The following is a 16,217-nucleotide window of genomic DNA, read 5'->3' on the forward strand; positions in this document are numbered from 1 at the left end:
TCATTTGTTCATATATATATATATATATATATATATATTGTCTTCCTTTTTTATTCTTTGTTTGCAATTTATTTTGCATTACATTACATTAAAAAATCTGCATATACTAAGGGAAGCAGCCTGAAAGGAATTCCATGTTTAGCAGTTCAAGAAAAGAAGTTATTAGCGTAGAAGGCTTTTCGACATATAGGGACATATAGGGACATTTTAAAGTGAAAAACTGGGATTTTGTTGCTAATCGTGATTGTTCGGCGTATATACGTCGAACGGGCATGAGAGAGAGAGAGAGAGAGAGAGACAGACAGACAGACAGACAGAGACGGAGAGAGAGACAGTAACATGTTACTGCATCGGCATGTATGTGGTAACAATCCTATTGCTATATTACTTGTATTGATCGAACTATTGTTCTCACTTGGGTTGATATTAGTGCAAGATTTGGGTCAGATTTTCCTTTGACGTGATTATTGTTTGGAAAAGAAAAGAGAAACTTTACTGGCTCCATAGATATTTTCGTATTTCAGTCAGTATCCATTTTAAAGTCATTGTTTCGAATCTGTATGAAAACAAATTGGTTGACAAAGAGGATGCAACTCTAATAAAAATTGACAGGAGGATTATCTCCCTTCTATCGCTGAAATTTTAATGGTGTACAATATTTGTTTTTTCTACCGTTAGTGGCTTCAAAATGTTACTAAATTCCAACTTGGCCTGCTTACTAATTCTTCTTTTTATTTATTTTTTTTTTTTAGATTTTGGGGTGCCTCCATGAGTCGCCTGACCATCCATCTTGCATCCTTGCCAATTATTTGTACCGTAGTTCCACAAAGGAAGGTGTGTTTCTATTTCTTTCTACATGCGTTATATTCGGTCGTGAATTCTTTGTGTAAATAGATTATGTTAACACTTATGAATATTGTTCGTATAAAGAGTACTATAACAAATTGATCCTCGATATCATTAGTAAAAAAGGCAATAAATAAAAATAAAATACCTATAATTAGCATACAATTTAAACTCGTAATAAGAAGTACTAAGTATCGAAATGCAATTAGTTACAGAGTCGAATAAGGTGCACCCATATAACAATTAGGGACGTCGTTGAAAAAATAAAGCCTCTTATTTTTTAACCTTAAAGATTGAAAGACGACGTAGTATTAAGTATCATTAAGACGAACCATCGTTTGTGCTTCAAAATTTATGTTTATCCATAGTCAACACTATTCTCAGTGCATTTTTGCCAGCGATGTATGATAGCTGTGCATGGGCGTCCGAAGTACGCGTTGACATATTAGGGATATTTCAAAAGTAAAGATTCCTATTTTTTAATCGAAAAGGACGCTAGCTGTACTATCAAAACGAGCGCCATTTTGTGCTCCAGAATTTTTTCTACATAACCACTGCAATTCTTAACGAAGTTTTGCTAACATAACCAATGGTTATGCGTTAGCGTCCGAGGTGCGCTTTTTCGTACGTGCGTACTTCCAAAATTAAAGCCACTCATGTGTTAACTACGAAAGTTAAAGAGTTACGAAAACGGGGAATTTTTTTGTGCTCTAGAGTGTATTTTGTTTTGATAATTACTACGTGAGAAAATGAATTCTAGTGCTCAATATGCGGCTCGTTTTAATGGTACTACTCCTATTTTCGTAACTATTTAACGTATCGAATTCAATACAAATGGGAAGCTTTACCTTTGGAACGACCCTCGTATAATAAAGCGCGCTGTTGATATCCCAACACAGTTATCATCTATCACGGGCAAACGTGCATCGAGAATGCTGTTAACTATATAGAAATGTACATCCGAAAACAACAACAACAAAAAAACGCCTGATGTTTTAATGGTACCACTCCCATCTGCGTATTTCTTTAACTATTTCGGTTAAATAAAATAGGAGACTTTACTTTTTAAACAACGTTTCGTAGCTTTCGAATTATTTGGAACTTTCAGACTACTGTTCTCACCTTTAGTGCTGTTTTCACAAAGTTAAGGTAAGTATAACCTCCGACCTTTTTTAGGGGTATCTTGTCTTACTCAGAAATGTTTTTTGTCGAATTCGGGAATTTGGACGATATTTCGAACCGAATCATTTATCTACTTCACGGATGTGGCATGCTACGTGAGCATGGACCCGTGCTGTGGTTAAAGGATTTTGAAAAATCAATTGTAAAAGTGATATTCTCCCGAATGTTGAAAATTCCATTGTCAGTGCAGATGACCGGAAAATACAATTGCTAATTACTTAAGACCTTTATCAAGTCATGGTTGACTGAACGAGAGCATACTACCCCGTTGAAGTAAATAAAGGGTTCCGTTCGAAATTCTGTCAATATTCCCGAGTTTGACAAGACACGCATGAAGAAGGTCGGAGTTTACCTCTAAAGAAATGATAAGCGAACCATATTCTTAGACAAGAATAGTAGTCCGAAGATTCCAAATAATACGAATAACATATCCCCATCTCAAAAGTTTAGAAACGTAATTTTGTAGCTTTCTTATTTACCGCTGGAATAAAACAGACACATTCAGAAAGGAGACATAATAATTACAACTCATCTTAAATATTTACGCGTATTCGATGAAAGGCACGCCTATTTGTCTCATTATTTCTTACTGGTCTAGCCTATGGATTTCATGTATCAAATGTATAAGTAGTTGTTTGAGCGTTTACATCTGGTGGCCAAGCGATTTATTTGACAACGCCATCTTGTTTTTGCCAGTTATCACTTCTATTTGCATGCAATTAGTATGTAACTAAACTATAATATGCACATGCAGCTGTTTGGGGATTCACGCCTCCTCAACATTATAAGCTATGGTGGGAATTTACAGCTGAGTTTTAGAAACCCGATCACTAGAAGGATTATAAAAAAAACATCTAGTTAATACCGGAAGTAAGGTGAATAATATGTAGGAATGGACATTCCCAGGCTATCTTGATTGTCGCCCTTTAACTCGGAGAGTTACACAGTCACGTGACTTCCTCTCTCTTTCCGCTGAACTCTCGAGCAGCCAACATGTAACAAAGAGTCGCTCCTATTGGTGGCATCGGCCACCAACAGCGGTCCTGTCTAACCGCCAGCCTCTTGCAAATATCGATCTCAAGTAACGAACTTTTATTCTCAAAGGACTCTCATTCTTTCTTTCTGTATTCTTAATATTTCTCATGTAAATAAATCTGCATTGTTTCGCTGATATATATATATATATATATATATATATATATATATATATATATATATATATATATATGTTTGCAGGTTGAACCAAATAACGTATAAGGCAATACAATGAAGACTCAACAAACAAAGGTAGATCAATAAGAAGTGTATTAGAAAAGTATATTTACACTATATTTACATAATGGTTGTTAGACAAGAGAGTCTTGGCTGAAGAACATATCTGCTCTCGGCTCGGCCTTCGATGCCTTCTGGTTAACACACACTCAGACTAACCGAGTCTTGTTATTTATGTGTAATATTATCCACATATATAAATAAGTGGGTGCCACCATAACAATATATATATATATATATATATATATATATATATATATATATATACTTGTTTTATAATGACCGACACTCTTTCCGTATCTATTCCTATTAATAAAATAATTAGCAGTAGTATGGCTTAAATAAATTAATTAGTAGGAAAACCCATGATCATTAAAGGCAATATGTATAATACTAGATTTATATTTAAGTTTGATTCTTTTTTTTTATTTTAAAGCGAGAGTTAGTTCACTTACAGATTCACATCCATTAACTAGTGAGGAGTACAAGTGTTATATAAAGGTGACGTGTTCGGTTAATTTTTTTAAATAAAAACAAATATTTTCAAACGTAACTAATTCTCAGAACAAAATTATATTCTCAAGTTATGCAGATGAATTAACTTAGCTTCAGTAAACACACACAATGTGTGTGTATATATATATATATATATATATATATATATATATATATATATATATATATATATACTTCATTTAATAGCATACATTAATATACGAAAGTATTATTTTATGCGTAAACTGTAAGCATTTTCTTCAACAATGCTCAATACATAAGTAGAACTAGGTAGTAAGTTATAAAAAAATATATATGGCATCGTAATTTATAAACATATATGTGGCATAGTAAGCTCTGTTCCGTTTGCCTGCTTCCCACCTACTACAACCAGGATGTGTTCAAGTCCAACGTTAACCAATTCCTAATGAACTGCCCCTTAAGTAAACACTTCATCAAATCTCTACACTAACGTAATGTACTTGCAATAGCCCTTATCCCTGAGTGGCTTTCGGGCCTTGATAAGTGGTGACCACTGTGTAAAAAAAGAAAGCTATATACATATGACTACTTACAGCATAAGTTACAATAATTATAATACATGAATTTTAGAACTTAAGAAGAACTGTGCCGATTTTTTTTTTTTTTGCATCCTTTTACTGCCATATTTTTTTCTCCCTGGTGAACATTGCACAAATGGGACAACTGAATGGTTCAAAGCAGCAATTAAAGCACCTGTTCTCTCACGTAAGTTCTATAGCAAATCCCACTTTCCTCAATGGTTTACTTCTACTTGCGAAGCTGCTATTGCTCAAAGGCAGCATGCATACTGCAAATTTAAATAAATATAAGTAAATTAGATATACCACATTAAATAAAATATAAATATAAATTAAACAGATATATCACATAAATCCAGTACAATACAATATAAATCCTATATAATAAGACAAAAGTTTATGAAAGCTAGAAGTGACTGTAAAAATAACATGGCGAACTACAAACCCCTTACTCCCCTCGAGGTAAATATCCCGACAACCCCAATAAACAGCAAAATCCCACCCTACACAGTAGAAATCCGTAGATGTAAGAAAACCTACTCTGATAGTTTCTTCTCTTGGACTGCTAGACTTTGGAATTCCCTTCCGGTTTTCTGCTTCCATCACTGTACTGATATGCAGACGTTCAAGTGTAATGTAAACATTCATCTTGCTGCTCAACACCCGACACAGTACCTTTACAAATTATGTCTTAGGTAGTAGTTACACTGTGTCTTGTTTGAGGTGAAAAAACAATAAAAAAGGTCCTTTTTTTTGTCAGTTCATTCCATGTTCCCTTTCCCTTTTTCTCCGTAAATTTAACTTCCTGAACTGATCCAAATCAAGTAACCTAAGAACTATAATCGCTTCTTTAAATGTGACCATACCATCGAAATCTACTCTCATGCAAACATTTCCCTATAAGGTCCAGATTAACTCATCTGAGTTCAGCAGTAGTAATCTTATCAAATACATGTATTACACATCTGTCGTATTATTCTAATATAATTTCCCTTCATGCAACGCATGTCTTCAACCCTAATTTTCCAGGTGTATCTTCTATTCGTACATGATATACTTCCCTTAGTCGAGATGAGTAATGCTCTGCTTGACAAAATTTGGAATATATGTTTCTAAATAGCGAGGGCAAATCTTGGCGAAGCATAGCTTTCTCTTCATCTTTATATGGGGTTGTTCACAAGTGCCACAAATACACAGTAGGATGTTTTATCGGGTAGCACATATTTTATATTATTTAACAACGAGACTCACTGAAAATATTTTAACAATATGTTTTTGGTAAATGTCTGGATGGTTGAGGCGTTTACGTCTACTGCGTAACACACCGACAGTTAAGCGCCTTATAAGCAATATCGTCATATCTTTCACTGTCGATTCTAAGTAAGCTAATCACTCTGAAATTCTATTATCTCACTTTTTCTCTGCTCTCCGTTCAAAAAGTAATTATTCACCATTTTGATTTCCCTATTGACATTAGATATACGAGTCTGTTTCGGCAAAGTTCATAGCACATTAATATCAACAATGTCAGTCAGTGTCCCAATCAGTTTACCACACATACCGACACTTTTACGTAAAAATATGATTTAAAATCGCCGATGGGTGTACTTACTATCTATATCACAGCAATCAACTGGCGTTTCTTGAGCCATCTCCAGGAATTTTAGAAGAAGGTCCGTATCGCCGCAGAGCAGATGTAATGATTGCTGGTTCTTAGTTGATTGAACGAACGAGGAAATATTCAGAACTAATGGTAACGCATTTAGGAGATATTGCGATTACTTGGATAATTTTTACATTGGAAATTGACAAATAAAAAAAGTCACAGGATTAGTACAGATGTATTCAACGAAGGCGCCTTAACAAGGACAGCACTTTAATCACCAAACACACACACACACTCGCACACAAACACACACAGATACACACACACACAAACATATATATATATATAAGTACATAGGTTTTAAAAAATGTCGAGAAACATTTTAGCAAGAGTTAAACACACATTTATTTAAAAGAAAAGGAAACATAAATAGAGGTGTAAATCCTTAATCCGTGGAGTTTTGAGGAAATACATTCTTTCTCGTCGGAGGAGAGGAATTAGCAAAATGTATAAAGGAAGTTTGCATGCAAAGTATTTAAAAGAACTAAGAATGAAATGAATCATACTAACGCTGATATATATATATATATATATATATATATATATATGGTTAATTATAGGCATAGACCGATTCATACCATCGACAAAATTCCAACAAAAACCTAACAGGCAGCCATGGTTCTCCCCTGAATGTGCTGCTGCCATCGCGCACAGAAATCACTTTTTCCATAGCTACCAACGTAATAGATGTACTGAGACTAAAGCTGCTTTCAGGACTGCCAGCAACCACTGTAAAAGAGTAATAAAACATGCAAGAGAGCTATATGATCAGTTTGTTAAATCAAAAGTAGCTGAGCAGCGGCTTGGTTCCCACCAGTTCTGGCAAATAACAAACAGGATCTTGAACAGAAGTGTGTTCTATCCCAACTATCATCAATGGACCTGAGGTAATCTCGTCAGCATCAGACAAGCCAAACTATTTTCCAAGAACTATGCAGCTAATTCTACCCTATGCGACAATGACCATCAACTCCCTGTATTTCCTCCTATAACAGGCAACACGCTATGCAACATACAATATCTGTGCGTGAGGTCACCAAGCTAATCAAGAACCTTGATTCCAGTAAAGCAATTGGCCCTGATGGCATTTCAGTTATAGTGCTGAAAAAGCTCCAACCAGAACTTGCCCCCATACTTACAAAACTGTTTAAGCGTTGCCTTAAGGAGAAGTGCTTTCCAACACCCTGGAAAACCTCAACAGTATGCCCTGTATTTAAGAATTCAGGTGAAAAGTCATCTCCCTCTCAGTACAGAACAATAAGTTTCCTCTGTGTAATCAGTAAGTTGTTGGAATCCATATTAAATAAAGAAGTAGTCAACCACCTCAACAGAAACAACCTTCTTATTGACACGCAATATGGTTTCCGCTCTGCAAAATCTGCAACAGGTGTGCTAACGGTTATATCACACAGGATTAGTGAATCTCTTGACAAAGGTTTCTTTCCAGGGCAATTGCTCTTGACATATCGAAGTCCTTTGATAAGGTATTGCATAAGGGCCTACTTCACAAGATTTCCAGCTACAGTATTACTGGTGTGTTTTCTCAATCATTAAATCATTTCTCTCCGATGGGTTCATAAGAGTAGTGGTTGATGGGCAAAAATCAGAGGCCCACAGTATTAATGCTGGAGTCCCTCAGGGGCCCATCCTGGGTCCAACTCTCTTCCTGATCTATATCAATAATTTCCCAAAACACATACTTAAATTATTCGTTAACATATATGCTGATTACACGACCGTCTATGGCAACACATCAAAGGCCGTAAATGACAAAGTTTCCTATAATTCTCTCTCCTCTGATCTTGAGCACGTGGTACAATGGGGGAAGAGGTGGCTGGTCACTTTTAATGCATCCAAAACCAAGCATCTATCTTCACATCAACGCTCTGATCCCCATCTGGCATCAATTGAAATGGATGGCTCTCGTCTTGGAGAGGTTCCACGTTTTGACAAGCTTCTGGGTTTGACCTTTACTCCTGATCTGAAATGGAACACGTACATCAAATCTGTCGCCAGGGACGCTGGGAAAATCGTGGGATCCTTCTACCGCTCCAGAAGATCTCACTACTGATGCCATTCTCTATCTTTATAAAAGCCAAGTACGTCCAAGGATGGAGTACTGCTGCCATATCTGGGCAGCAGCTGATAAAAACAGCCTATCCTTCCTTGAAAGAGTACAAAATAAACTTCGTGGTTTAGTGGGTGATGCCCTTTTCTCTTCCCTGCAACCTCTCTCCCACAGAAGAGACGTTGCAAGCTTGTCTTTGTTTTATCGTTATTTCCATGGCAGGTGCTCGTCTGACCTCCAATACCTCGTCCCCCCTCGTCAATCTTTCACGAGAAACACCCGTCTAGCTGAAACTACTGTCAATAATTTTCCCCACTCTTTATCTGTGCCTAAATCCAAACGTAGATTCCATGAGCAAAGCTTCTTTCTTAGAACTGCACGCCAGTGGAACTCTCTGTCGCTTTCCTGTTTCCCACCTGACTACAACTTGGACGTCTTCAAGTCCAACATAAACAAACTCCTGACAAACCGCCCCCTTAAGTAAGACACTCTATCAAAACCTCCAATACTAATGATCAGTACAATACTCTCTCATTGATTACTGTACACGCAATAACCCTTATCGCTGAGTGGCCTTCGAGCCTTGATAAGTGGTGACCCCCATGTAAAAAAAGAATATATATATATATATATATATATATATATATATATATATATATATATATATATATATATATATACGTTTTATTTTTAATTACCGTATTTTTCTGTTAAGTTACATTTTTGTTTCGGTTTTGCTCTACCACAGTATTGAGCACTTTCTTCATGTTTTTATTAATTACCATTTCTACTATATATATATATATATATATATACCGTATATTTTCGCCAAATAAGACGAGGAAAAAAATTGGAGCTAATATTAATAAATTTATCATATATCGGTTGTATAAGACGAATGCTAAATCACGAATCCGTGATTGCTTAGCGTAGGCTAGAGATTGCAACATCCGACATCTTATGAAATATTGTTTTTGAAAGCTGATGTTTTAATTTTAGGGTCGTTTTATACGCAAAAATATACTATATATATATTTATATATATATATATATATATATATATATATATATATATATATATATATATACATATGTATATATATACATATATACATATATATACATATATATATATATATATATATATATATATATATAGTATATTTTTGCATATAAGACTACCTTTCAGTTTAACCATCATTTAAAAAAAAATACAATATTTCATATATAATCGTATATAATGCTCCCTATCTTAGTTTAGCATATTCGGAAGTGATGTACAAGAAATTACCATTAGTGTATGAAGCGATGCTCTTTGTGCTAAAAAATTGAGCTTAGGTATTTGGCAAAAATGTCAAAACATTGTTAATTCACTGCCCGCATAACAGCAGCCGTATAGCGCTACGATTATCAGCTCTGATTGTCGTTTGGGTGATCGGGTTTCGATCCTAGCTTCAGGTAATTTGTTTGTCTAGGCGCACTGATGAGCTTTGAAACAGCCAAACAGTCCTGTTTGTCGATGACTATAATGCTATCTATATTTACAGCTTCTCTTCAATTTTCGGATTTTAATCATGTCAAAACGCACTTTTTTCCTTTTGATGGATTGATTTTGGCTATTTCTTCTGAAAAGTTAAGGGCAAAATGGATTGACTAATTGATATCATAATTAAGCGATTGATTTTGTGTTACAAAACAGATACTGTCAAGAATTATTTTGTCAAATGAATGAAAGGAATAAATAATAAGATGGTCAACATCATAGATTTCGGAATATAGACTTTTGTCATTAATTCACTACACACTACATTAATTCACTACACACACACACACACACGCACATATGTATGTGTGTGCATATTAATTGGCGTATAAATATATATATACATATTACAAGAGACCAGCATAACTATGGTATCGTCATACCTATATAAGTTGTCAAGGCTTTCTTGAAACATTACACGATATTCTTTTGGCGTTTAACTTACTTTATGTGAGCGTTACTCCTTTATGTTCCGAAATTCTTTTCTCCGATTTCTTTTTGCAAAAATCACTTAGAAATTGCAAAAGATGAAGAGATGATTAAACAGATGAATTTTAATTTTTAAATATTACTTGCGCGCACACACACACACACGCACACACATATATATATATAATTTATATATATGTATATATATATGTACACATACACACACACATATATAATAGCTTGTATATCTATATCTATCTTATATATCTATATCGCTCTATCATTAGAGCGTCTGGGTCTGTTATTGAAGAAATCAATAAATTGCCCGATCGCAAACGTAAGACTTTAGATAGAGACCTTAGATTAATTCAGAAAATAAACGCTAAGTATTCAACACATAGGTTTTTAAGTAAATAATTTCTTCATCAATCTATATATTTTCTCATCTACCCCCCATATATATATATATATATATATATATATAGTTTTTTTGTTGTTGATTTTTTAAACGATATTTAGGTTATTTAGGTTAAATTCAGGTATAAATATATACATATATTACTAAACTATAAATTTAGCGCTATTTCTCTATATAATACAAAAAGTACCGACATATATACAAACAAACGTGAAAATTTATATATATATATATATATATATATACAAATTACTCTTATAATATGGTTCAGTATATTAGTAACTAAGTCTAATTATATTATTCACGGTAAAAATTTCACTAAAAATTATTTTTATAAAATTTAATAGATTCTTCGTTAAAAATTTAGCGTTTAAAATAGATTTAGTCGTTTAAAATAAATAAGTAAGTAAATAAGATTTAGCGTTTAAAATCCTGAAATAAATAATAAAGCATATTACAATATATAAGTCGATGGTATGATTAATTCGTTAATATTCTTATAATTTTTTCAGTGAATGTATTTGGAAATGTTTACAGGAAATTGCTGTTTAATGTTCAATAGTTTCCCCCGGTCTTTAAAATTCGTTATTTCTAATTTTTCATGAAGGCATAAAAAGCACGGTGCATGTAATGAATTACATACTTTCGATCTTCTTATGATCCGCCATTCTAACTTTGGAGTTTTATTCTCCTTTATTAATTTTCAATATTGAAATGATAATGATGTGTCTTTTTCGTATTTTTGATTAGTAAAAGAACTTTTATGCTCCTAGAATCTTTCTTTAAAAGTTGCCTGCGTACTACCTATATAAAAATTTATATCACTAGGATTTTCTTCAGGGAATATTTTAGCCTGGTAAACTACTGATTTCGTTAAACATTTATTATTCATGGGACAAGTACTAAGAATTCTGCAATTACATTTTTCAGTATTTTTATAATTATTATCTTTATCATTATGATTTATTTCCCCAGTATTTTTACTATTATTGCCTTTTAGTATCCTATTATTATGCTTTTTAATAATTCTTTCAAGATTTTCACAGCAACTATAACCCAATTTTACAGTATTTCTATTGAAAATACTATTTAATATACTATCTGGGGAAAAGTGCCTATCTAGCAATTGCAAATATTTCCTACCCAGTCCAGTTTTAAGAGCACTATTAAAGGGAGGTAAAAACCAAATTATTTTCCTGTTTCTTGTTTTACGATTATTATTATTATTATTATTATTACTAAAGTTGCGTTCATCATTACTATTCTTTTCAAATGTAATGTCTGCGTTTTTGAAACCACTATTTCTTAATGCTACATTGTATCTTTCTTTATAGCTTTTAAAAAGTTCTTCACTAGATGAATTATTGTTAATTCTCCTTTCTATCGAGGCTGGGATATGATTAATGATGGAAGGTGAATTATTCGACTTTGGATTAATATATATAGGACTTGTGTTTTCTTTCAAATATGGTTTATAATTATCTTTTTTATTTTTTTGCAAGTCAAAAATTACATCCCAAAAATCTACTTGTTTTAAATTACTATTTATTTCTACTTTGAAACCAAATTCTTTCAATTTTTGTGTATAATCTTTCTAATTTTATCGCATTTTATACGGTTGGCATTTTTTATGAACATTAAACCGTCATCTCTATAGAGTCATATTGTTCCTTCTTCAATATCATTATTATTGGTTAGACTATGTAAAATGTACAATCCTACAAGGTCCGTGAGTTCCGCTGAATCCAGTGATCCCATTGATACCCCAAAATAATTACAACCAGCGTTTTTTGTCCATTGCTGGTCTTTATTGACCAAAATCGTGGTTCGGCATTTTTTTATGATGTCAATTTCTTCGTTAGAAATACCAGTGTATTTCTTAGTAAATGTCATTACTTTTTCAAATAAATCATAAGTAATTGATTGGTAGTATTCACAGATATCGAATTGTATGAAGGCGCCCCTTTCCTTATTTTTAATATTTACAAACCAACTTATTGAGTCGGAGGTATTAATCCAAAGGTTTAAATTAAAATGTTTTTTAATTATTAAATTTGTCCTTTCTTTTTCCAATTTCAGGACGCATCGGATTTATCAGTCTGGTAGTTGGTTTAGTACTGAAATTTGGTTTATGGTCCTTTATAAGCCTGGTTGCATGTAATCTTACCTACTCTATCACTTATTTTTAACGTATCCGTTATTTCCTTACTGTTGTTGTTTATTAATGTGATAATATCCTCATTGCTAATTTTATTGGTGTCCTTAGTAAGGTTTTTTAGTATCAAACTTTCATATTGCTGTTTGTTTAGCTTGTAGAAGTTATAAGTTTTATCCGCTTTTACATATATTTCTTCGGAGGTTGTATTTTAAACGCTAAATTTTTAACGAAGAATCTATTAAATTTTATAAAAATAATTTTTAGTGAAATTTTTACCGTGAATAATATAATTAGACCTAGTTACTAATATACTGAACCATATTATAAGAGTAATTTGTATATATATATATAAATTTTCACGTTTGCTTGTATATATGTCGGTACTTTTTGTATTATATAGAGAAATAACGCTAAATTTATAGTTTAGTAATATATATATATATATATATATATATATATATATATATATATATATATTTATACCTGAATTTAAAATGGGAAAAAAACCTTAGTAAAATTTATGAATTGCTCTGATATTGGAGTAATAGTTCTAAAAATCCGTATTAACAAAACAAACGAAAAAATTATAATTATAATGGTTGGAGCTAGAAAATTTAATGCAAACTTATAATAAATCTGCTTCAGAATTATACCTTGAAAAAACTAACATTATTTTGTGAATAGGTTATATTTGTTTTGATATAGGTTGTTAGTACCCCTCTTTCTGTTTAGAATGGTTCAACCCTGTAAAGTTGACTTTAATATAAAGGGATGGTCTTTATTGAAAGTTTTGTGGTTGGTTTTTGGCCTGATGAGGTGATTTTCCCTGCTAGGGCGTCATTGAAACACGTTTGCTAATGTGTAGCCAATAGCTCTCCAACAATCAATATATATATATATATATATATATATATATATATATATATATATATATATATATATATATAATGTACGAGGGGCGTTCCAAATGTAATGCTTCTTGTTTTTTCTTTTTTATTCGGCATGAATGGATCAGATGTGATTGCAAATTGCATTGTAATATAGACTAGAATTTATGCAGTAATTTCCGTAAACGTTCATCTCTCTATTGCACACATGGACAGTTTAAGTCTCTAAAATAACAACCACTGCCATGAAGACAGGGGAACGTACAGGGATTTCCTGGCAATATTGCATTTAGAATCCTAGTTTATATGTAAAACATAAATGCCGTTTGTGTCAGAAGTTAAGACTGTTATTCTGATCTTGTTAATGACTGGTAATAAGAATAGACAACAAAACGTTTATTTTTTAACCTGGCCATATTTTCATATTTGGTTTATTTAACTTCTTGTTATATGCAAATTATTTCGGTTAAAGATGAACAACATGCGATTTTATTAACTTATTTATTACTAAAAAAAAAAGCAGAAAGACTTAGGTAAAACAAAATGCGTACGTAAGTGTCCAGTGACTGCCATATTAAAACCTTTTTTAACGTAAGTAAAAACACTTAAAACGTATTCAAACAGGTTGAAATGTAACTTATGATGTCATAGATAACATTTATTTGCTATTTATTTGCTTTTTTACCTCTTCTTCATGCGTAATACATAGTCAGATAATAGAAGACGAAAAAAAAAAAAAAGATTTACGCAATAATTAGTAAAAAAATCCACCCAAAAAAACAACAAAACAACAGTCGATTTTATTAATTTATTTCATCATATGTATTTAAATTCATGTTAAATGAACGATTCTCTTTCAATAGCCGAAACGCGTCTTTGGTTTAATATGCTTGACGTGTCATATTTTACAACTTAGATTTACCAGGTGTATCCTGCCATTTTTTTCGTCTGCTAGTATTGAAAATAGGCGACTTTCCTTCGCGGAATCTGAACTATTTTTATTACGACTACATTTATTACGACTACATATCTATAGATATCTTCTCTTAAAAAGCAACGTAGAGGTGACGGTGGTTCAGTGTTTATCGATACAGACTCACAATCAGGGTGTCCTAAGTTCGCATCTATTTTGTTCTATAGAACTCAGTTTCACTCATGATGTTGGCAAACCTGTACGTAAGTACCCGATGCCCTTCTAGTGGGAGTGGCCGTCAATGTTTACATAAAACATTGTTAGATATTATTGTTGACGGTGCCAGGAAGAGAGAACTGCAGATTATTAACTCGATGTTTGTTCGTTCGGTCCTGGCTTATTAGGGTTATCGAAACTAAAAGGCTGTGATACAGCCAAACAATCTGTCTATGGATAACCATATATATATATATATATATATATATATATATATATATATATATATATATATAAGTATGTGTGTGTGTGTGTGCGTATATATATATGTGTGTGTGTTTGAGAGAGGAGGGAGGACAAAGAAAGAAAGACCAATATATGAATCCATAAGAAACTAAATTGATAGAAATGCTATAATTTCACATATCCGCACACCATCAATGAAAGCGGCGTGAAAAGTGGTAGATTTGTTCCCTCAGTTTTGCTATGAGTATTTTCCACATAGTGGTTAAGCACGTGATGGGCCTATAGTTGTTGGGGATGGTTCCTTTTTCTGCGTCCTTCTGTATCAGTGTGGTTCTACCTTTGGTCATCCAATCTGGTGCGTTTGTTACCTGTATACATCTCATGTTTTGAGTTTGTCCTTCGCGTAGTGTTGTGATTTTTTTGGAATCAGTATGCATGCATCCCGTCGTGTCCTTGTTTGCCATTTTTCCTATGGTTTTCTTTGGGTGTTCCTTGCTGATTGCATTCACTGTTCTTTCTTCGATTTATTATTATTATTATTATTATTATTATTATTATTATTATTATAACAATAATAATAATAATTACGATAACAATAATGACGACGATAATAATAATAATAATAATAATAATAATAATAATAATACGAGGACGTGTTCCCAAAGTTAATGGCTCCTATATTTTATTACGTCCGGGTTAGAGGAAATTGTTTATTGCATTGTTATTACCACGTACATTATGCATTCGTGAAATTTTCATCTCTCTTAACAAATATTGACGGTGTGAAGCTTTAAAATTAACTCGTGTCATGGACGCGCGTCATAAACAAAGATGCGTCACTGCAATCCTAGTAAAAAATGCGATCTGTAGAATTTCTAGCAAAAGTACATTAATAATGGTGCTGAAGTTGTTCAAATTTATTTTGTGTAGCACAAAACGTCGCTTGTTTCAAAGGTACTTCTCCGTCTTCGTAGCTCTTCAACTTTTGAGGTTAAAAACGACAATGTTTACATTTTGAACAACATTTTGTAATAACTACACGCAACAGACTAAGAGACTGACAGAACAGCCAAAATATTAAGAAAACTTACCGGAGCCACTCCTCAGAAGTAAGTGGCATGGACTGGCAAGGTTATAATCTATAGTTAAATATCATTAATGCTGCAATAATCAATAACAGTAAAACTGTTATCAAAATAGTTGAGGAGTAATTGAAATTTGGAGAAGCTTGTTGTCACTCAGATTCCATGGAATGCTATTTGTTGTTGACTATAAGCAATGAATCGGTGCCAGGTCTTCCAGGAGGAAAGTAATAGTC

The sequence above is a fragment of the Euprymna scolopes genome, chromosome 32 (genome assembly GCF_053919585.1).
Source record: "Euprymna scolopes isolate OS-2025 chromosome 32, ASM5391958v1, whole genome shotgun sequence".
In the NCBI taxonomy this organism is placed as follows: domain Eukaryota; kingdom Metazoa; phylum Mollusca; class Cephalopoda; order Sepiida; family Sepiolidae; genus Euprymna; species Euprymna scolopes.